Genomic DNA, 22,744 nt, shown 5'->3' with positions numbered 1-22,744 from the left:
CGTCTCAGTACCTCTGCTTCCTGCAGTTCCTCTGATTCTCAGTGTGCTTTTCTCTTTCCTTCTAGTTGTAGAATTTCCACTCAGCCAGCCTTCCTGTGGTTCTGGATGATGTCCGTTTTGTCTTTTACTTGTAGTTTTGAAATTGTTGTGCGAGGCAGCAGTTTAGGTGTTTACCTATGCCGACATCTTGGTTTCTCTCTCCTACAGCTACTGTTTATTGAGCACTTACTATCTATCAAAGACTGTCCAAAGTGCTTTCCATGCTTTCAATCTTTCAGTCCTTCCAGCAGCCCCTTGTGAGGATGGGGAAACTGAAACCCAGAGAGGTTAAGTGACTGGCCCCAGTTCACACAGCCAGTCAGTGGCAGGTCCAGAATCGCATCCAGCATGATCTGACTTCGTGGCTTGCGTTCCCAGGAACACTTCTAGAATCACAGGAAGAGATTTCCTCCTGCATCCCTTCTGTGCCATCCCCTTTATCCTCCCCCAACCCATTCCCTGTCGTCAACAGAGGGTGATTTTGTTCACAATGGCTCACAGCCTCACTTCCACCCTCTGTGCCTCTCTTGAGTCCCCGAGTGTCTACTCTGAGCAACTCCAAAAGGAAGCTTTTCTCTCCCTAGGCCTGGAGATTGTCCATGGGGGAGAGGAAAAGATGATGGGGAAGTCCCTTGTCTACAGGCAACAAATATAAAATGTTTTAAGCTAACATTCCCTGTTCTTTCTTTCCTCTTATTGGTCAAGTGAGATGGGGATGCAAACCAGGCCCCTAAAAGACACTGTCTCATCTCAGATGGATCCTGTAAGGTTCGCTTCCAAATTCCAAAAGAGCTTCTTGTGCTTTGTAGGAACAATGGCAGGGCTGGCCGAGGGCTACCCCAGCCTTGTTCCAAAGGCCAAAAGAACCAGCCAGCCACCCAGCAAGCACACAAAGAAGCCATGTGACCTGCAAACACTCACCAGTTCGGGGACACTGAGTTCTATTTAGGAGACAGCAGCCATTCCTCCTGCCTGGCCCACCAGATGAGCAATAAAACACCTATTTTTAGGTTAGGGTTTTGTTTTGCTTTTCCTTTTTTAGAAATTTATCCAGACACGTTTCCCAGGGTTGAGAGCTTGAGCTGCAGTGAATTTACTGCCAGAGGGTAAGCAGAGAGCAGTCTGAAAAGGAGAGTGGTCTTCAAATGCACTTGGACTGCAATTTCCCCTCAAGAATCAAAATGCAATAACTTCAACATATTTCATTCAACACAAACATACCACTTGATGCCTTGAAAGACCCAAAAGGCTGATATTTGGCATCTCCAAGGCTCCTTCTCCTCTGAGTCAGACCCACAGGCACCGCCATCTTAGCTCAGCCGCTCCCAACACCAGTCACTGCCTGCCTGCCTCCCCCAGAAGTGGACTACCTCTGGCCCTTTAAGTACCACTTGCTGGTTCTTAAGCACTCTCCAACCTAGACACCTGTTTATTTCCCTTTCTTGCAATGATATGATCAATTGGCTTTATTCACTCATTTAGATCACCAACATTTATTGATCACCTATCATGTGCCAAGTAGCAGGATATAAAGGAGTGCCAGTCACTCATAGCCAAGAGGAAGACTAGTAAATGAGGCGTAGGAAATGCTAAGCCAGCGATATAAACAATACGATGGGGGCCCTTCCCTCACCTCCTCTTTCCACTTCCCTACCTTTCTCCAGCCCTTGCCTCAAGCTCCTGCCTTCATCCATTGCAGAGCCTCTGGGTTTGGCTTGGAGCTACATGATTAGAAGGCCCCCTTGCCCTAGCATGACACAAAGCCAACCACAAACTGAAAAGGAGCCATGGTAGCCTTTGGAGCATAGACCACTCTGATAAGAAAGCACATAGGCCCTGGCCATTTTTTCTCAGTGGTTAGAGCATCAGCCTACAGACTGAAGGATCCTGGGTTCGATTCCCAGTCAAGGGCATCTATGTTGCAAGTTACCCAGACCCAGTGGAGGCATGTGTGGGAGGCAGCCAATCGATGTGTCTCTCTCACATTGATGTTTCTCCTCTCTCTCCCCTATTACTCTGACCCTTCCACTCACTCTAGAAATCCGTGGAAAAAATATCCTCGGGTGAGGATTTAAAAAAAAAAGTAAAAACGGAAAGCACATAGGAGGAGAGAGAAGTTCCAAATTCACCATCAGTACTGGTGCCAAAAATAAAGTTTGTGAAATGCCTAAATCAGTGGTGGGAAACATCCAGCCCCACGGGCCGTATAAGGCCCACGAAGTCATTTGGTCTAGCCCTGCAAAGGCATTAGGAGTGAGTTAATGGAATGTTTGACTGACTATAGCAGCTAATTTTTAAGTTGTTAATTTTGTATGGCCCACAGATGATGTTCTAAATATCCAATAGCCCTTGACAGAAAAAAAGGTTTCCCACCCTTGGCTTAAATGAAGGACAGAAGAATGAATAGATGAATACAGTAATTGAATGATGATTCAATAGATGGTTTAATGAATTAAACAGAGAATGTTAACTTTCAACCCTGAAGCAAAACTGAATTTTAGAGTTTTTAATACTTGTGCTTGTTCATTGAACACCATGTTCCCCCAGAAAGTTATCTACAAAGGTTTTTTTGTTGTGGTTTTTTTTTAAGAAATTACCCCACCAGAGTGGCTCAGTGGTTGAGCACTGACCTATGAACCAGGAGGTCACGGTTCAATTCCTGGTCAGGGCATATGCCCAGGTTGCAGGCTCGGTCCCCAATAGGGGGTGTGCAGGAGGCAGCCAATAGATGATTCTCATCATTGATGTTTCTATCTCTTTCTCTCTCTCCCTTCCTCTCTGAAATCAATAAAAATATATTTTTTAAAGAAATTAAAATTACTTAGTTCACTGAGAATGTGACAATGCCCTTGGGGGGGGGGGGGGGGGCGGGAACTGGAACTCCAAGGAGAGGTTCAGAGCCAGGGCTCTGGATCAGTTAGGCAGGAGAAAGCTGAGTGGCCACCCCCCATTCATGTTAGGGAAGAAGATCCAAGTTCCTCAGGCCAGAGTCTGGTGAGGCGTCTTGGCTGTTGGGGGGTCAGAGCTACAGGAAGGTGCCAGTTTGGGGCTTCTTACTTAACCAAACAGGTGTACCATCCTTATCACTATCTGGAAAGTTATATGTGAATCAAATTTCCATGTTTCCTACTTAAGAGAGTATTTCAGGAACGGCTTTGGAGTTGCAAACAATTGCATTCTAACATATCTGTTCTGTAAATGGAGATGTGCTGTACAGAGGGCCAGAATCAGGGAAAAAGAAAGTTGTCAGGGGCCTGTGTGAACAGTTAAATGCCCATCAAGGCTTCCTTGTTCTCTGAGACAAACCGGCTGAAGCTTTTGACTTCGGGGTTTAGTCGGTGGGTGAGCTTGACATCACGGTCTGGCTTCATCTGATAGAAACGAAACATGTTGGCCATTTCCTCCGCTCCAGGAAACCCCAGCTTCTCGTAAGCTTCTAGGGAGATCTTTTAAGAACAAGTTTTTTTTAAAAAAAAATAGTAAATTTTTAAAAAAAGGAAATGTTTCAGCTCTCATTGAAAATAGTCTGAGAATAAATTATTCACCTTAATGATGATATAGGTCCACCGTTCTTCAGCCTAACTCCAAAACCTAAGAAGCTCTTGAGTTTTTTCATAAGCAATTTGACAGCAAACTGACTTTTCTGAACTGATTCTGATCTGAACTTTGAAGCTTTTTAATGCTACCATTTAGTGGAAATAGTCATATATTTTTCTGAAGAGATATTACAGGTTCCTGTCCTGCCCCTGATGGTGATGTTACATAATACATGTAGAACACAATCTATCTAAAAGCTGCAGCTTCTGAAAGCCAAATTGTTTCTGGTCCCAAGCATTTTGGATAAGAAACTATAGATCTGTCCTCCCCCCTCATCTGACCTTCTTTCATATACATTCCCTCAGCAGCCCTCTCAGACAGTCTACCCACCTGGCCCTCCGCCTCCATGCAGTACTCTGGCACTAGGCTCTCTATCCTTTCCTCCTGGCTGATGTCCCTTCATCATCATTCCAATCCTCGATTAGAAATGAGCATCTTGACTTCAACCATCCCAGACTCTGCCAGGCCCAGGTTCAAACAAATGCTGCTCACCACACACTTACTGGCTACCTTCTGTCACCTTCCACAAAACCCACCCCTTGAGTCCCTCTGACACTAACTACAGCAATAGTTCCCCCTCCTGAATTAGCTAAGACCATTTCTAGCTATTGGATCCAGTGTAATCTGTCTTTAGCCCTCAAAGATAAACTCTAACCGTGTTATTCCACTTGGCCTTTGGAAATTGTGACACACAAACAACTCATTGTCACCCTGGCTGGTTTGGCTCAGTGGATAGAGCATCAGCCTGGGGACTGAAGGGTCCATGGTACAATTCCAGTCAAGGGCACATGCCTGGGTTGTGGGCTCTATCCCCAATACGAGGTGTACAGGAGGCAGCCAATCAATGACTCTCTCTAATCATTGATGTTTCTATCTCTCTCTCCATCTCTCTTCCTCTCTGAAATCAATGAAAATATATTTTTTTAAAATGATTGTCATATGCCATTTATAATATGGAAAATTAAGAAAAATGTGCCCATGCAAAAACAAAAAATGGCAGAATAAATTTTAGTATATATATATTTTTTAAGAATATTGTATAGTTATTAAAATTAATGTTTTAAAGAACTTTAACAAATGCTCATAATATAACATTAAATGAAAAAGCTAGATACAAACATATAGATATTGGAAAAAGACTAGACTCATGTATCTAGGGGAAATAATGAACAACATAAACTGATGAACAAAAACAGACCCGGACACAGGGAAGCATCGATCAGACTGTCAAACCTCAGAGGGAAGGTAGGGGAGGGTGGGGGGAAGGGGAAGAGATCAACCAAAGAACTTGTATGCATGCATATAAGCATAACCAGTGGTCACGGACAATGTGGGGGAGAGGGGGGAGACATACGTGGGGATGAGTTTGGGATGGGAATGGGGGGATGAGGACAATTATGTGATACCATAATCAATAAAGAAATTTTTTTTAAAAAGACTAGAATATAATGTGTCAGATCTTATTAGTTGCTATCTCTGAATACGTGATTTTTGTTTGTTTTTTTATAATTTTCTGTATTTTCTGAAATAAGCATTTGATATATTTGAAATAAGAAAACAATTTAAATTTTTAGTAAGAAGACTACATGAGAAGCATGGAAGATGACTTTGAAAATGTCTCTCTCCTTGAGTCACTCCCTCATCCTATAACTTTGACAACTAATATTCCTTAGTGAAATAAGGGATTCTTTTCTGCAGATTTTTGAAGGAAAGAGATTTTTGTTGCGTCTCACTTTCTGAGAGGACCATGTTTCTTTTGGGGTTGGACAGACAGTTTCAGCCAGACCCGAGTTCCTGATGGGAGTCTGTTCCAGGGCATGCACTCACTGAAGCAGTTATGCCTCCTGACCAGACTGGCGGGGGGAGTCAGACTGCCAGTGCTGGAGCGCCACCTTGTGGCCACATGCATCCTTCCCCAGAGCAGCATGATGCCTAAGCATTTCCCCCACCACTCTAGAACCCTGGGCAGCATCTTCAAGTCAGACTAGTTACTAAGCACTGCATTAACCATTCTGTAGAACTTCCAGCTTCTAATGCCCTAGAACTTTTGGTGCTAGAGAAGTTCTGCTGAATTGTGAAATAACTTGATGTACCAAGAGGAGTTGGGGACCAAGTATGTGATTGAGTGATGCTTGGAAGGTCCTGAGCACGTCTACCTGGCCCTCTGAGAATGAACACTCTCCACATGCCCACACCCCTTCACCTTTCTCTCCTTCCTCCGTACAGACTTCAAACCCCATGAAACAAAAGAAATATAAGGCCCAAATGCAAATGCCCTTGGAGAGGGGTCAGTCCCTGGGAAGTATATTTACACCAGGTACAAGTGACTTTGCAGATCCTCTCATGAGTCCATCTTTTGAGTGATTGGCTGTCATCTTGGGTTTGGAGGTAACTTATTTTCTTCATTAAAGACACCTATAATAATTTTTTAGCCTCCTTGTAGCTCCTGTTCCTGACTCTGAATTGGAAATCTAGATAACCCCTCATGATTCAAGACTTACTTGAAGCAAGAGTTGCAGATGAAAAGAAAAATCAACTTTCTGGGCCTAACTCTAGGAAACATGCTAGAGGGGGAGTCAACAAAGTGTTTCCCAAAGGGCTAGATATAAATATTTAAGGCTTTGTGGGTCATATGGGCTAAGTCACAACTACTTAATTCTATCAATGTATCATGAAAATAGCCAGAGACAATATATAAACAATGGTGTGGCTGTGTTCCAATAAATCTTTATTTTTAAAAAAGCAGGTGGTGGGTCCTAATTGTGGACCCCTCCTGTAGAGAGAATGTGCTGGGTATGACCTTAGAAATCATCCAGAAAATACTCATTTTACAGGTGGTGGAATGCCAGCTTGAAAGAAGGTATGGAGCCTCCTTTCAGCTCTGAGGGTGTCTCTGCAAGGCACACATACTTCCTTCTCAGAAGCCCTGTTCTCCTTCCTCTTATCAACACTTGCTTTGGAGAAATGGCTGGTAATGTGGTATCATCAGTTCCTCTCACTTTTCTGTAAAAGGTCTGTCCTATCCACGCTCTAGTCTATGCCATTCCCACCTGATTTATACCCTGATCAATTATCGAGGGCTTACTAATTGCCAACCCAGTGCCAGGTGCCTGCCATTTATATATCATGTCATCCTCTAATCAACCTTATCAGGTACTAGAGGCCCAGTGCACGAAATTCGTGCATGGGTAGGGTTCCTAGTGGCTGCTGGCTGCTGGCCAGGGCCTCCCTTCATTCCGTGCTGCCCCGTGGTGGTCAGCATGCATCATAGCAAGTGATCGAACTCCCAGTCGATCAAACTCCCAAGGGGACACTTTGGCTATTAGGCTTTTATATATATACTAGAGGCCCGGTGCACAAAATTCGTGCACGGAGGAGCGTTGTCCCTCAGCCCAGCCTGTACCCTCTCCAATCTGGGACCCCTCAAGGGATGTCCGACTGCCCGTTTAGGCCCGATCCCTGGGATTAGGCCTAAACGGGAAGTCGGACATCCCTCTCACAATCCAGGAATGCTGGCTCCCAACTGCTTGCCTGCCTGCCTTCCTGATTGCCCCTAACCACTTCTGCCTGCCAGCCTGATCACCCCCTAACCACTCCGCTGCCAGCCTGTTTGCCCCCAACTTCCCTCCTCTGCCGGCCTGGTTATCCCTAACTGCCCTCTCCTGCAGGGTTGATCACCTCCAACTGCCCTCCCTTGCAGGCCTGGTCCCTCTCAACTGTTTATATATATATAAAGAGATAATAACTTCTTTTACCAAATGAAGAAACTGAGACTAAAGAGGTTAAGTAACTTGCCAAGATTCCACAGATAGGTAAGGGCAGACCCAGGATTTGGTCTCATACTGCCTCTGGTTCATACTGCCTCTGGTTCATCCATGTGGATTTAGCCAGGCTAGGTTTAGGATTCTAGAATTTAGCCAGGACAGCCCCATCATTCCCTCCACCTAGACATAGTCTTGCCCACCCTCAAGGACCACCTCAAAGCCACTTTTTCCATGAAGCCTTCTCCTACCCTTCTTTGGTCACAGAGAGTGTGGACAACACAATTAAGCACCTATAGTGTTATAGCTGTACTGATCCCTGTGACTTCATGTGCATTAACATTTTCACTCTGATGTAAACTCCTCAACGATAGCACCGGGTACATAATAGGTACTTTATATATGCCAATAGGTATATATGTACCAAATACTGTGCTAAGCCCCTTAAATATATTCTCTCTAATGTCCACAAGATCACCCTGAGGTAGATGCTACTATCCCACTTCACAGATGAAGAAGCTGAGGCTCAGAGAGGTAAGTGCCTTGCCCACACCCGAGAGCTCTGGCAGACTGGAATGATCAGCAAAGAGTGCTTATGAGAGAAGAGTTGGGTAGTGTATATGAAAAAGTTGTACCTCAGTCTTCAGATTCCAAGTTCTTGCCACACAAAAGTAAATTTACTCTAACAAGCTGATTAACCTTAAGCTAAAGAAATAAAGCCATAAGGGTGAGATTCAGATGCACAAATACAAGATAGATTTGTGGAACTGAAATCCTCTTCAATTTCTTCTGACAGCCTAAGCTGAACCCTTGCCTAAATTCATTGAGCGTCTACCAGAATGTCTAAGTCAGTGGGGTGTGACCTAAGGTGGACTCTTATGCTCACATTTATATCTTCTAAGAACTCACCTTTGCATCTCGGATATCTTTCCCCAAAATCTTGGACAAAACATCAGCATATTGCTGTACTGTTAGCGCTTCTGCACTGAGGCCCACAGCCTTGCCTAAGAACTCTTCTGGAGAATCAAAAATTCTAGAGACGACTGCTCCAATATCAGCAACAGAGATGCCATCCAAGGGAATGTCCCCCATAGGCAGTGCTAGTAAAAGAGAGAGAGAGAGAGAGAAATAAGTAATTATAACACATCCTTGGTAAGTCTTACCAACTTGAATTAATCAACCACTAAACAAAAGGTAAGAAAGCAAAGTAACACCTAGTGGTCACAATCTATGCACAATTCGTTACAAGGTTTAGTTTGAGAAAATATCATAATGCCTGGATATTGATTTTTTTAAAGTCACCATTTACTAAGCATCTGCTTTGTGCAAAGTATAATTAGTTATATCTATAATCCAGATTTCTCTGCTGAATTCCAGGCTCTATTGCCCAACTTCCTACTCAACATCCTTACTTGATTGTTTAATAAACATGTCAATATGCTTCAAAATGAATTCCTATAGCGCCCCCCGCCCCCCGCAATTCCTATATTGCTCCTCCTACCCCATTTCAAGTCTATCATTCCAGTTTCTCAATTCAAAAATCTAAGAGTCAGCTTGACACTTCTCTCAAACCCCACATCCTTTTCTTTCTTTTTTTTTTAACCCTAGTCATAGCATGTCTAGAATCTGACCACTTCTTACCAACTTCACTGCTACCACCATGGTCAAAGCCACCTTGGACCATCATCTTTGACTTAGATTATTGCAAAGCTAGTCTACTTGTTTCCACTCTTGCCTTTCCATGGTCTCTTTGTCAACCTGAAAAACTAACATCAACTCAGATCATGTCTGCCCATACCCTCAATGGCTCTCTGTCCCTCAAAAGACAAGTCAATGTTTTATAGGATCAGACCTCTGTTAACTCTGGCCTCACCTTCTACTATTCTCCCTTACTTGCTCTGTTCCAACCACACTAGCTGTTCCCTCTTCCCAAAATGTTCTTTCCTGAATATTCACAAAGACCACCACCACCTAGCTCCATCAGAAGGTGTTCAGACATCACCTTCTCAAAGAGGCCCACTGATCCTCTTGTTTAAGTTTCACATGCCACCTCCTTACTGCTGGCACTCCACATATAACTTACCCTGCCCTATTTTTATATAGTACTTACCTCGTAACATACTAGTACAATATACTTTACTTATCTATTATGTTTATTATCTATCTCCTCCACCCAAATAAGAGCTCCATGAGGTCAGACTTTGTTTTCAACTGTTTATTACTGATTCCCCAGTAAGAGACTAGAACATAGTAATAAGCCCTCAAATATTTAATGAATGGATGAAAGAATGAATGAGCCCGATATATTGGTTGGTTTAATCTTCAAAACAATCTTGAAACATAGGAAAATCAGGTACTACCAGAAGTTACTCAGCTAGCAAGCAGCAGAAGTGGGCTCAAACCCTCATGTGTCACTCCAAAGCCTGTGCCCTTCCGACAGTGTGACACAGCCTCTCATAGGTCCCCAGAATCCTAGAATCCTGAGGTTTGAACTCAAAATAGATATGATCTAGCCTCAGAACTCTAATTTTTATTTACACTTCATTTTTTTTTATAAATCTTTATTGTTCAGATTATTACAATTGTTCCTCTTTTTTCCCCCATAGCTCCCCTCCACCTGGTTCCCACCCCACCCTCTCCCTTACCCCCGCCACTGTCCTCATCCATAGGTGTACGATATTTGTCCAGTCTCTTCCCGCACCCCCCACAGTTGTCAGTGCACTCCCTTTCTATGCCCCTAATCCTATTATATTCACCAGTTTATTCTGTTCATCAGATTTTTAATTCACTTGATTTTTAGATTCACTTGTTGATAGATATGTATTTGTTGTTCATAATTTTTATCTTTACCTTTTTCTTCTTCTTCCTCTTCTTAAAGAATACCTTTCAGCATTTCATATAATACTGGTTTGATGGTGATGAACTCCTTTAGCTTTCTCTTACCTGTGAAGCTCTTTATCTGTCCTTCAATTCTGAATGATAGCTTTGCTAGGTAGAGTAATCTTGGTTGTAGGTTCTTGCTGTTCATCACTTTGAGTATTTCTTGCCACTCCCATCTGGCCTGCATAGTTTCTGATGAGAAATCAGCTGACAGTCGTATGGGTGCTCCCTTGTAGGTAACTGTTTTTCTCTTGCTGCTTGTAAAATTCTCTCTTTGTCTTTTGCCCTTGGCATTTTAATTATGATGTGTCTTGGTGTGGTCCTCTTTGGATTCCTTTTGTTTGGGGTTCTGTGTGCTTCCTGGACTTGTAAGTCTATTTCTTTCATCAGGTGGGGGAAGTTTTTGTTCATTATTTCTTCAAATAGGTTTTCAGCATCTTGCTCTCTCTCTTCTTCTGGTACCCCCATAATTCTGATGTTGGTACGCTTGAAGTTGTCCCAGAGGCTTCTTACACTATCTTCAACTTTCTGAATTCTCTTCTCTTCTTGCTCCTCTGGAGGAGTGTCCTTTGCCTCTTTGTATTCCAAATCTTTGAGTTGATTCTTGCGATCCTCTAGTCTGCTGTTGGGTCTCTGTATAATATTTTTTATTTCAGTCAGTGTATGTTTAATTTCTAGTTGGTCCTTTTTCATATCCTCGAGGGTCTCATTAACTTTGTCAGCCTTTTCTTGAAAATTCTTGAAAAACCTTATAACTGTGGTTTTGAACTCTATGTCCATTCGTTTGTTCTCCTCCATTTCTTTCGTTTGGGATCTGTTTCCTTGCCTCCTCATTTTCACTGCTTCCCTGTGTTGGTAGGGTATCTTTGTGTACTAGGTGTCCTATTGGTTCAACGGGTCAGCCTCCCAGTTACCTCAGGTGGACACTCTTGGTGTACCCTTGTGTACTGTGTGTCCCCCAGCAGGAGCTACAGCAAGAACTAGTTTTCTCCTCCTTTGCTTAGGCGGTTTCGGAGCAGTCTGACTGGAGCTGCAGTTAATTTGGTTAAGCTGCCACAGAACAGGCCATTTATATGCAAAAGCCGCTGTGTGGAGCCTGGGCGGGTTTGTAGAATGTGCGGGACGGGGTCTCAGGGCGGGGCGGGGTCTCAGGGCATCACTAGGCTGGGGCATGGCCAACGGCAATGGCTTCAGTGAGCCCTCTCTGCCTTTCTGCGTTTCCAAGTCCCTGCGTCCCGCGCTCTAGCGCAGTAAACACTGATTGCTCGGCGCACCTCTGCAAAAACGTCACTCTCACTTTCTGACCCGATGGCCGAGAAGAGTCCAGCTTCTCCCCGTAGGCGTCTGGGTCCCCCGCGTGTCCCCAGAAACTGTATTTCAGAGTGATCGGGAGCTTGTCTCCCTGCAGGTTGAAGAAAAGCCGCGCACCCAGTCGCCTGCCAACAACCCGCTTCTCGCGCCTCTGTACCTCAGCTCTCCAGCGTTTGTGCTCCTTTCTCACCTTAGTTGTAAATCTGCCACTCATCCAGCTTTCCCATGGTTCTGGGTGGTAGACGTTTTGTCTTTTAGTTGTATTTTTGAAATTGTTGTGCGAGGCAGCAGTTCAGTTGTTTAACTTTGCCGCCATCTTGGTTCCTCGGTCTCTTCCCTTTCAACCTTTATTTTTTCCTTGGCTTCTCTGAAAGAGTGTGGCACTTATTTCGTGTGAAACCCCAACTGATGCACCACCAATAACCCTATATGGTCTGCTGTCAATGGGCTCTGCTTTTGCACAAGGAACTTTGGTTGAAGTTCAGTGCTCTAGTAGTAAATATGAACACACAGCCAAAGGTCACCAGATGTTTGAAGAAAGCCTCCAGCAAAACCAAAATAAACAAATTGATATGTTTTAAACAAATAGATAAAGGTAAGCAGAAGCAAAGCGGTGTACAGAAGAAAATTTTAAAGCATTAATGTCTTCAGAGATTGGAGAAGATTTTGCATTCAGAACACTACATCTGCATACTGCACCAATAAAAAGGGAGAGGGAGGCAGGAGAGAGAGCATTCAGAAGAGAAGATGAAGCTCTTAGAAATTTAAAATACTATAGCAGAAATAAGTTTTCCATCGAAAAGGTTGGAGAAATCTCTCAAAATTAAAAAGAAATGGAAAACAGGAAGGAGAAAATAGAAGATCAAGCCAGGGGAATTCCAGAATGAGAGACTAGAGAAAATGGACATATGGAATTACCAAAGAAGATAATTTCCCAGAGTTCAAGGATATCGAATGAGCTACCAGATCAAGGGGCCACTGAGTGCCCAGCACAATGAATAAATTAAGTCTTACATTATTTACATAATTGTGAAATTTCAGAACACTGGGGGGGGAAAATATTTTGCAAACTTTGGCAGAAGGGTAGTCAATTCAAAGGTGGGGATAAAAATAGCACCAGATTTCCTTACAACATTGGAAGCAATGGAATAATGTCATTTAGAAGAGAAATTAACTTCTTACCAGAATTTTACACCTAAACAAATGATCAATTGATTCTAAACATTCTACATAAAGACATTTCCAGACACTCAAGGTCTCAAAAATGTAACGCTTATGTACACGTTTTCTGTAAGCCACTGGAGGGTGTGCTCCAGCAAAATGACAAAGTAAAGCAAGCAAAAAGAACCCAGGAAATAGAAACCAAACCCAGGAAAAAGACAAAGAGAATTATTAGAATAATGGGGAAGGAAATCTTAGGAAGCTTGAAAGAAAAAAAGAAAGGTAGCATTCCAGGAGGGAGGTCTCCATGGAGAGAAAAAAACAGAACTAAGAGATTAATTGATGTGTTTCCTCATTTTGAGATAAATCATCCAGCTTTACTGGAGAGATTAGAGAAAAAGGTGACTGATAGGTAGAAAGAAAACTAAACAAATAAAAAAATTAAGACAATTACTAATTTCAGGGAAAACAAGAAATTATGTGAGAACAGAAAGTGCACACTACATGGGTCAAGTATGAACAATAATGACATAGTCACTATAAGAGTCCATATTAGACTCATCCATCCATCCATTCAAGGAATATCTTGCTTATGCTATGTGTGAAGTACAGGGGATTCAAAGATGAATGAGATAAGATTTTTGTCCTTGAGTAGCTCACAGTCTAGCATTTAAACCTATTGTTGGGAGGTGGAGAAGCCAAGATGGCGGCGGAGGTGAACGGCTGATCTGCTGCCTCGCATGGCAGTTTCGGAAAAACAACTAAAAGATGGACTGGTGAGCGCGGCGACCCCTGCTCGCGTCTCCCCAGACCGGGCGGCGGCTCCTCTCAGCCAGCACCGCAGCCGGGGCCATGAGCTCGTGGGCGCCGCGGCAGCTTCAGTGGCGGCAGCCGCGGACTCGGCGCAGCGGCTCTCGGTGAAGGAAGAGACCATCTTTCTGCGAGACGGGCCCACCCGCGTCACCGACCTGGCCCAGCTCCCCACTGAGATCCTCGGGGGCCCCGGAGACCGCCAACACCGACTTAGAGGATTCTTAAGACTTCCTGTCTTACACTCAAGTCCTCTAGCCATTTTGAGAGAGGAGGACCAAGAAGGCAGCAAAGTCAAACAAAGGAACTTCGCGCACAGCAATTTCAAAGTTAAACAAAGGAACTTCGCCGCGCACAGAGCGTCTGCCACCCAGAACCACAGGAGAGCTGGCTGAATGGTGGATTTACAGCTAAGAGAGAAGAGGAAAGAGCGAACTCTGGAGAAGCTGAGGTGCGGAGGCGCGTGGGTCGGGGGAAGGGACTTGTGGCTTTTGTTCCAACCCTAGGGGAGATTAGCTCCCCAGACGCCTGCGGGAAGAGGCTGGACTCTCGGCCTTCCTGTCGGAGAGTGGGAGTGACTTCCTTGTGGAGGTGCGCCCAGCAATCAGTGTTTGCTGCGCTGGAGTGTGGAATGAGGGGGCTTGGAAACGTGGAAAGCAGAAAAAGCAGACTTGCAGCCAGTGCGGTTCGCCTCGCCATGGCCTGGTGGCGCCCTGAGGCCCCGCCCCGCCCTGAGACCCGACCCGCCCTGGGACCCGCCCCGCTCGTTTTGCAGGTCCGCCCCGCACGTCTTGCAGGCACACCTGGGCTCCAAGCAACGGCTTTTGCATGTGGGTGGCCTGCCCTATGGCAGCTTGACCAGATAAACTGCGGTTCTAGTCGGACTGCTCTAGGGATGCTCAGACAGGAGGAGGAAACTGCAGTTTTTGCCGTAAGTCCTGCTGAGTGGTCTCAGGTAGTAGCTGACCTACACACCATTGGAGACCCAGAAACGAGGGCATCTAGTGGTCGGTGTGAGATGACACCAGATTTCAACCACTCGCATAAAGGACACATTCCAGAGGCAGAATCAATGAGCGCCAAAGCCTTGCTGCACCAAGACCCGGCCCATAAATCTGTCTCCTACACAGCAACTCTTCCTTTATAGACACAGAGGATCTGCACGGCCAATTGGCCTGGAGGACAATTCCTCCCAGCGATACCAACAACAATCAAGACTTAACTATACAAAGGAAGACCAAGATGGAGGCATAGGGCGGAAGCCTGATTGCTGCCTACCACAACAATTTTGAGTCTACGACGGGAGAGCGGAGCAGACACCATCCAGAACCACCGGAGGGCTGACTGAGCAGATGCTCTACAACTAGAATAAAAGAGAGGGGTACTTGGGATGATGCTGATGCCGGTGACCCAAAGATCACACTTTAAGAACTACGGCTCAGACGACACAGTGGCGGCCTGGAACGTGCTCGGCGCAGTTCCCCCGGCGGTCTCCGGCTGAGGGGAAGGCCCCACTCGCTGCCGAGCACGGACAGACGAGCCCCTGGGAGACATGGGGTGGGAGACTCCGCGCTTGCTGACCTCCGAGTCCTTCAAGAATCTCAACGCCCCGGAAGCGGCCAGGTGCGCACGCTCGGTGACTGGCCACCGCTGCAGACCCAAGGGCCGACGCAGCCACCCCGGACCAGCCCGCTGCCGCGCACCGGGCACACCGGAGCTTCGCCGAGCCCGCCGCCCAACGAGTTCTGCGGCGGCTGCCCTGGAGCTCTGAGAAAATGGCCGAAGGAATTACTGAGATGGAATTGACCAACAGGAAATGGGATCAAGAAGACGAAACCCCGCTGGGTCCCGGATCCGGGTGAAGCTGCGCGCCCCTGGGTCCGGGTGAGGCTGGGAACTGGGTCAGGGTGAGTCTGGGTCCCGGGTCCGGGCGAGGCCGTGGACCCCTGGATCCGGGTGAGCCTGGTCCCCGGGTCCGGGCGAGGCCGTGGGCCCCTGGATCCGGGTGAGCCTGGCCCCGGGTCCGGGCGAGGCCGCGGGCCCCTGGATCCGGGTGAGCCTGGCCCCCGGGTCCGGGCGAGGCCGCGGGCCCCTGGATCCGGGTGAGCCTGGGCCCCGGGTCCGGGCGAGGCCGCGGGCCCCTGGATCCGGGTGAGCCTGGGCCCCGGGTCCGGGCGAGGCCGCGGGCCCCTGGATCCGGGTGAGCCTGGGCCCCGGGTCCGGGCGAGGCCGCGGGCCCCTGGATCCGGGTGAGCCTGGGCCCCGGGTCCGGGCGAGGCCGCGGGCCCCTGGATCCGGGTGAGCCTGGGCCCCGGGTCCGGGCGAGGCCGCGGGCCCCTGGATCCGGGTGAGCCTGGGCCCCGGGTCCGGGCGAGGCCGCGGGCCCCTGGATCCGGGTGAGCCTGGGCCCCGGGTCCGGGCGAGGCCGCGGGCCCCTGGATCCGGGTGAGCCTGGGCCCCGGGTCCGGGCGAGGCCGCGGGCCCCTGGATCCGGGTGAGCCTGGGCCCCGGGTCCGGGCGAGGCCGTGGGCCCCTGGGTCCGGCCGAGACCAAACCAGAGGGAGTCGGACCTGCATTATCACCATTTGTCCACCATCCAGAGCTGAGGGGTCAGTGCCGACATGTACTCATAAGGAACTGGTGGACATTGATATTGGGTCTCAAAAGAACTGTTGGTCCAGAAAGAAACTCACTACAGACTGATTTTTTGCCTGTCAGCATAACTATTATTGCCCGTCGCACATTCAATTCTTATAAGTACATCTCTAGTGACACATGATTTCGCTCATCTAGGGGAAATGATGAACAACATGGACTGATGAACAAGAACAGAACCAGAAACAAGGAGGCACCGATCGGACTATCGGGCCTCAGAGGGAGGATAGGGGAGGGTGGGGGGAGAAGGGAGAGATCAACCAAAGGTCTTGTGTGCATGCATAAGAGCCTAACCAATGGTTAAGTTCAACAGGGGGTTGGGGCATCCATGGGGAGGGGTGTGGGATGGGAATGGGGGGATGAGGACAAATATGTGACACCTTAATCAATAAAGAAATTTAAAAAAAAAAAAAGAGTCCATATTAGTCCATCATCCATATACAAATTGTTTTAAACTATACGGGGAAGATGAGCAAAAAGTAAGTATGCATTTGGGACTGATGATATAGGAGAGCTAAAGATAATAAATATTATCTAACATTGAAAAATCAAGAAATAGCTTATTATCTCATTATTTAGAAATATGGAGATAAATACTAATAGAAACAGAAGAGTTAAATGTGGAAAGGGGTAGAGCAGGGTCTGCTGGATTTCTTTATAAGGCTTGTAGGACTATTAGTCTTTTAAAACTATTATATACACATCTATACAAATTCAATAAAAAATATTTGTTGGCTATGTTAGTTTGCTAAGCCTGCCATAAAAAAAAATTCCACAGATTGTGGCTTAAACAACTGAAATATATGTTCTCATAGTTCTGAGGCTAGAAGCCCAAGATCAAGGTGTTGCTATGTTGGTTTCTCCTGAGATCTCTCCCTTAGGTTTGCAGATGAAGAGCCTTCTCACTGTGTCATCCTATGATCTTTCCTTTATGCACTCTAGCCCCTCCTGCTTCTCTGTGTGTCAAAATTCCCTCTTCTTAAAAGAACATCAGTCCGGATTAGGGACCACTTTCATGGCCTCACTTTAATATAATTGCCTCAGCAAAGGCCCTATCTGCAAATATAGTCATATTCAGAGATACTAGACATTAGAGTTTCAACATTTGAATTATTTCTTAAATTCTCTTCTCTTGGCACAGACCTAACACTCAGTTCTTGTCTTCTTGAAGGAAAGATTTCAATGAGGAGACACAGGGTAGAAAAGCAAGCAAGAATTTATTGACCACAGGAAAAATATACTTAGGCTGGTGAAACAAAGAAGGGCATAGAAGAAGCAACAGGAGAGCCTAGGCTGGGTTGCTTTGGCTCAAACTTTGGTTTAACTATCTTAGTTTTCCTATTCCGCTTGTCCTGGAATTTTCCTAGCTTATTACAATGCTATAAAAATTTCAAGTATACAACTCAACAAAACATCTGCACACTGCACAGTGTGCCCATCACCCAAAGTAAAGTCTCTTTCTATTTCCATTACCTCCCTTTGCCTACCTCCACCTACTCCACCCCCCTTTCTCACTGTTATCTGTGTCTATGTGTTATGTATATACTAGGGGCCTGGTGCATGAAATTTGTGCACTGGGGGAGGGGGTTCTGCTGGAAACAAATCAGTTTCACTAAAAGAGAGATGTTGACAGGAAGCCAGGAAGGCTGGTCAACAACCTTAATTGCTCTAACCACTCACCCTTTAGTTGAGATATTGTTAGCTGAAGCAGCTTCCACCTTGGTTTGTCCCATTAAGTTTTTGTTATTTCCTGCCTAAGGGCTACATGTATATTTCTGTTTATCTTGACTAAGATGTTTTCCCCAAAGCCTCAAATAAAAGGGATGGCAGAGCCAGAGCAGTTGTCAGTTCTCCCACTAGAGGTGGACTACCGCCTGGCCCCCCATTTCGCCAAATTGAATTTCTTCAAGTCTCCATTCATTTGTGTGCGGCCCTTCTCCAGAACTCAAACCCTGAACCGGAACCCTGGACCACGCTGGACGTGGAAAGGGATTCCTACAGGGGTCCCTCAGCCCAGCCTGCCCCCTCTCACAGACTGGGAGCTCTCAAGGGATGTCCTACTGACTCCCCATGGGGAGCGGGCCTAAGCCACAGTCTGGCCTCCCTCTGCAGGAGGTGACTGGGCTGATCAGGGGAAGGCGCCAGTCCCATCACCCCACTGCTGCAGCCAGTGCCAGCCACAGTAGCCGCCAAGGTGTTTTCATCAACACAGACTCCGGTCCCTTCACCATGAAAAAATGACAACTTTCTTTAGGCATTTTCAAAATGTGTCTTTCATAGAATATGACCTTTCTTTCTTTCTTTCTTTCTTTCTTTCTTTCTTTCTTTCTTTCTTTCTTTCTTTCTTTCTTTTTTATCCTCACCTGAGGATATGTTTCCATTGATTTTTAAAGAGTGTGGAAGAGAGAGGGAGAGACAGAGAGAAACATCAATGTGAGAGGGACACTTTGATTGGTTGCCTCCTGCATGAGCCCTGACCAGGGCCCCAGCCAGGGAAGAGCCTGTAACCTAAGTCCATGCCCTTGATCAGCATCGAACTGGACCCTGTGGTCGGCAGGCCGAGGCTCTATCCACTGAGCCAAACCAGCTAGGGCAGGATATGACATTTCTTAGCCCCTCCAGCAGCAGACCTTTGTTTTTTCCTCCAGTAGTGTGGTGGAAAAATCCTAGATCACCTTCTTGGATTCTTATAACCCATGTTACCAAGAACACTGCAAGTGGCGGCGTACAGGGAGCTTAGCCAATGAGCGGTCAGAAAAGGTGTTTACGCTCAAACTGGTTTGGCTCAGTGGACAAAGCGTCGGCCTGCAGACTGAAGGGTCCCAGGTTTGATACTTGTTAAGGGCATGTACCTTGGTTGGGGGCACATCCCCAGTGGGGAGCGTGCAAGAGGCAGCTGATCGATGTTTCTCTCTCATCTATGTTTCCAACTATCTATCCCTCTCCCCTCTTCTCTGTAAAAAATCAATAAAATATATTTTTAAAAAAAAGAAAACAAAAGAAAAGGTGTTTCCTCTGCAGCTCAAGCTCAGAGGACCCCTTGCGTTGTGTCCACTGGGCTAGGGGCATGTCCCCGCAGCCTCGGGGGGGGGGGGGCATGCCCCCAAGGCCAGCAGCCAGCCCCACGTTGTGGGAGCCGGGCTTGGGGGCATGCGGACCCCAGGACGCACGGCAGCCACCGGGTCTGCACACCCCGAGGCCGGCAGCTAGCCCTGCATTGTGGGTGCCAGGTTGGAGGCATGGACCCAGGCCGCTGCTTGGCGCCAGCGCCCATAGGCCCAGAGTGGCTGGGGGCCTTCTGGAACCCGGCCGCTCAGGGCCTACATGCGGGCCTACAGGCTAGAAGCATCCTGGATCCCGAGGATGTTCCCAGGACCCAGGCTGCTCAGTGCCTGTGTATGCAAATTAACCCACCATCTTTTTAGGTTAATTTGCATGCTCACTCCTGATTGGCTGGTAAGCATAGCGGAGGTGTGGTCAATTTACATGTTTCTCTTTTATTATATAGGATGTTTTTGGACTAATCCCTTCACGTTCTTTAATCCAGTCCCCTCACCTACCTCCCCTCTTACAACTGTTAGTTGTTCCATATAACCATGCTTCTGTTTTTATTTTGTCAGTTTAGTTTATTCATTAGATTCCAAATATAAGTGAGATCATATGATGTTTGTCTTTCTCTGACTGGTTTATTTCACTTAGTATAATAATCTCCAGGTCCATCCATGCTGTCTCAAAAGGTAAGAACTCCTTCTAAAGTCAATGTCATAACTGGCTGTTGGTTTTTGTAAATTTATTTCTCTCTTCTCCCTGCTTTAGTCCTTTCCTCTTTTCAGACAAAATTCCTTTACTCATAGAGCTTATCTTCTCCTGTGGAAAGACAAGCAGTAAGGAAGGAAACCAAGCAGGAAGGGCAGCCAGATAACAGTAAGGGGGAGTGGAGTTGCAATTTTAAATATGGAGGTCTGGAAAGTGCTCATGAAAAAGGCGACATCTGAGCAGAGGCTTGGGTGACATGAGGGAGGAAGCAGTGTAGGTAGCTGGAGGCTGAGGGATGGCCAATGCAAAGGACTTAATGTTGTGGAACACCTGAGCAATTAAAGAGGAGGGTAAAAGATGGGGGCCCATTAGCTGGACTTTGCATTTTACTTAGAGTGAGATGGGGGAGAGGGGGGCAGTTGTTGGAGGGTTTTGAGCAGAGGCATGTCATGATCTGATAGTTTCAAATGGATCATCAGGAGGCTGAAATGAGAACAGATTGAATGGGTGTGACCTGATTTGATCAACATTTTGCAAAGATGGCTCTGGCTGTAAAGAACAGATTGTAAAAGAGATAAGATTGAAATCAGGTAGGGCAGTTAAAAGGCTGGGGCAGCTGACTCAGCCAGAAAAGTCACTCAGCACACTTGCCTAACCCCCACCCCCTCCATCCTTTCAGAATGGCTGGGGTATTGGTTAGGCACATAGATATGCCCTACAGACCCACACTTGCTTCTTTCACTTGTCAGGAAGTGAACGGAGAACAGTCTCCAGAGGATGGCTTATGTTGAAATGAAACATACCAAGTCAGCACACGACTGAGAAAGAGAGAATATGTCAGTTGTCCTTGTCCTGCTGAGATCATTTCTGACAAAAAAAATAAAATCAGCACCCCTTTACCACATCAGAAATCTAAGCAATAGGACACTTTTCTTAATTTCCTCCAAAGGGCAGGAAAGTCACCCCCACTGGCAGGCTCTGACTTTAAAAACAAGAAGACAGGAAAGTAAGCAGTCAGCATCACTTTAAAAGTAAGTTTTTTACCCCTGCTGAGGGAGATCTCCTGCCCCCATGGCTGCTCAACAGAGACTTGGCCGACAGCAGATGCCCTCTCACTGCAACAAGACTTGATGGAGATGTCTTGCACCCATGATCTGGGGAACTGGGGTCTATGATATCTAAATCCAGCCTAGCACCAGGAATGCTCAGGGCCTACTCAAGAAGGCAAATAATCCTTTCCACTAATATTTACAGGGTAAAACAAGATGGTTGTTAGAGTATTAAATTTGACAGTAAAATAGTAGTCAAGTTTTCAGACTAATTTAAATTGGCCAATCAAAATAAGCAAATACTCTAGAAAAATCAATTGTACTGGACAAAAAAGCTGTTCCTAAAGTGTTAACTAAAATTTTTATTGGTAGTTCATCTCATGGTAAAATTGCGTAACATATAATGAACCTAAAGCAGTCACATTTTAGTGCAAAAAAGTAAAATTTAAAAGCTATCAAGACTACATTATAAAATTTTCAAAAGCCTCCTAATATTTAAATCAAAAAAGGGGGGAATAGTAAAAGAATATCATGTAAGGAAAAATATCCTGTAAATAAATTACATCTAGAAAATTTTTACTTTAGAAAATTAACTTTCATTTGTATTGCTAACAACAAGACACCCAGGTAAAACATGCATGGTGTCAAAACAAGCCAAAGGAAAATCGTTTGGGCAAAATAAAATGAAAAAGGATCGCAAGTCAAATTTATAGAAAATATTCCTTTATTAACTTTTCGTCAAGAATATGTTTGTATATTTTCAGAAAACAACTCCGAGACCATGTGGATTCCTGCAACATGGAATTGACAAGAGAGGAATTGACAGGAGTGCTCCAGCCATGAAGACAGAAGAGAAACAGTCCAGAGATGGAAGACGCTGACCATGCCTTGCCATACTAGCAGTCAGCAAATGTGCGTCACTGCAGATTGCCCAGGACCAAACCAGAGAGGGTCGGACCTGCATTACCACCATTTGTCCACCATCCAGAACTGAAATATCATTGCTGTTATGCACACATAAACAACTGTTGGACATAGAAATCGGGACTCAAAAGAACTGTTGGCCCAGAAAGAAACTCACTATAGACTGATTCATTTGCCTCTCAGCATAACCATTATTGCTTGTCTCATTTTCGGTTCCTATAAGTATATTCCTAGTATCACATGAGCTCACTCATCTAGGGGAAATGATGAACAACATAAACTGAAGAACAAGAACAGCATTGATCAGACTGTCAGACCTCAGAGGGAAGGTAGGGGAGGGTGGGGACAAGGGAGATAGATCAACCAAAGGACTTGTGTGCTTGCATATGAGCCTAACCAGTGATCACAGAAAACAGGGGGATGGGGACATGCGTGGGGGGGGGGGGTTTGGGATGGGAATGGGGGGGGGTGATGACAAATATGTGATACCTTAATCAATAAAGTAATTAAAAAATAAAATAAAAAGAAAACATGAAAAAAAAACAAGAAAAATTAAAAATTAAAAAAAATAAAAGTAAGTTTTTTACCTGTTGCTCCAAACACTGCAATTACCTTCTTGCTGGTCATGTTACCGGACAAAGAAGGAGTTAGTGAAGTAGCTGAACTTTCCTCGAGCAGCAACAGCAGCTATAATAATTCCTCTTCAAGCATGAGAGCTATAAGCCACGTCTGATTACCACACCCTTATTGTGCTCCTCATTTGTATAGTTTTTGGGTTGTTCCCAGCTAGCTTACTCACTC

This window comes from Cnephaeus nilssonii, assembly GCF_951640355.1.
Source record: "Cnephaeus nilssonii genome assembly, chromosome: 3".
Lineage (NCBI taxonomy): Eukaryota > Metazoa > Chordata > Mammalia > Chiroptera > Vespertilionidae > Cnephaeus > Cnephaeus nilssonii.
This window is presented reverse-complemented; position numbering follows the sequence as displayed.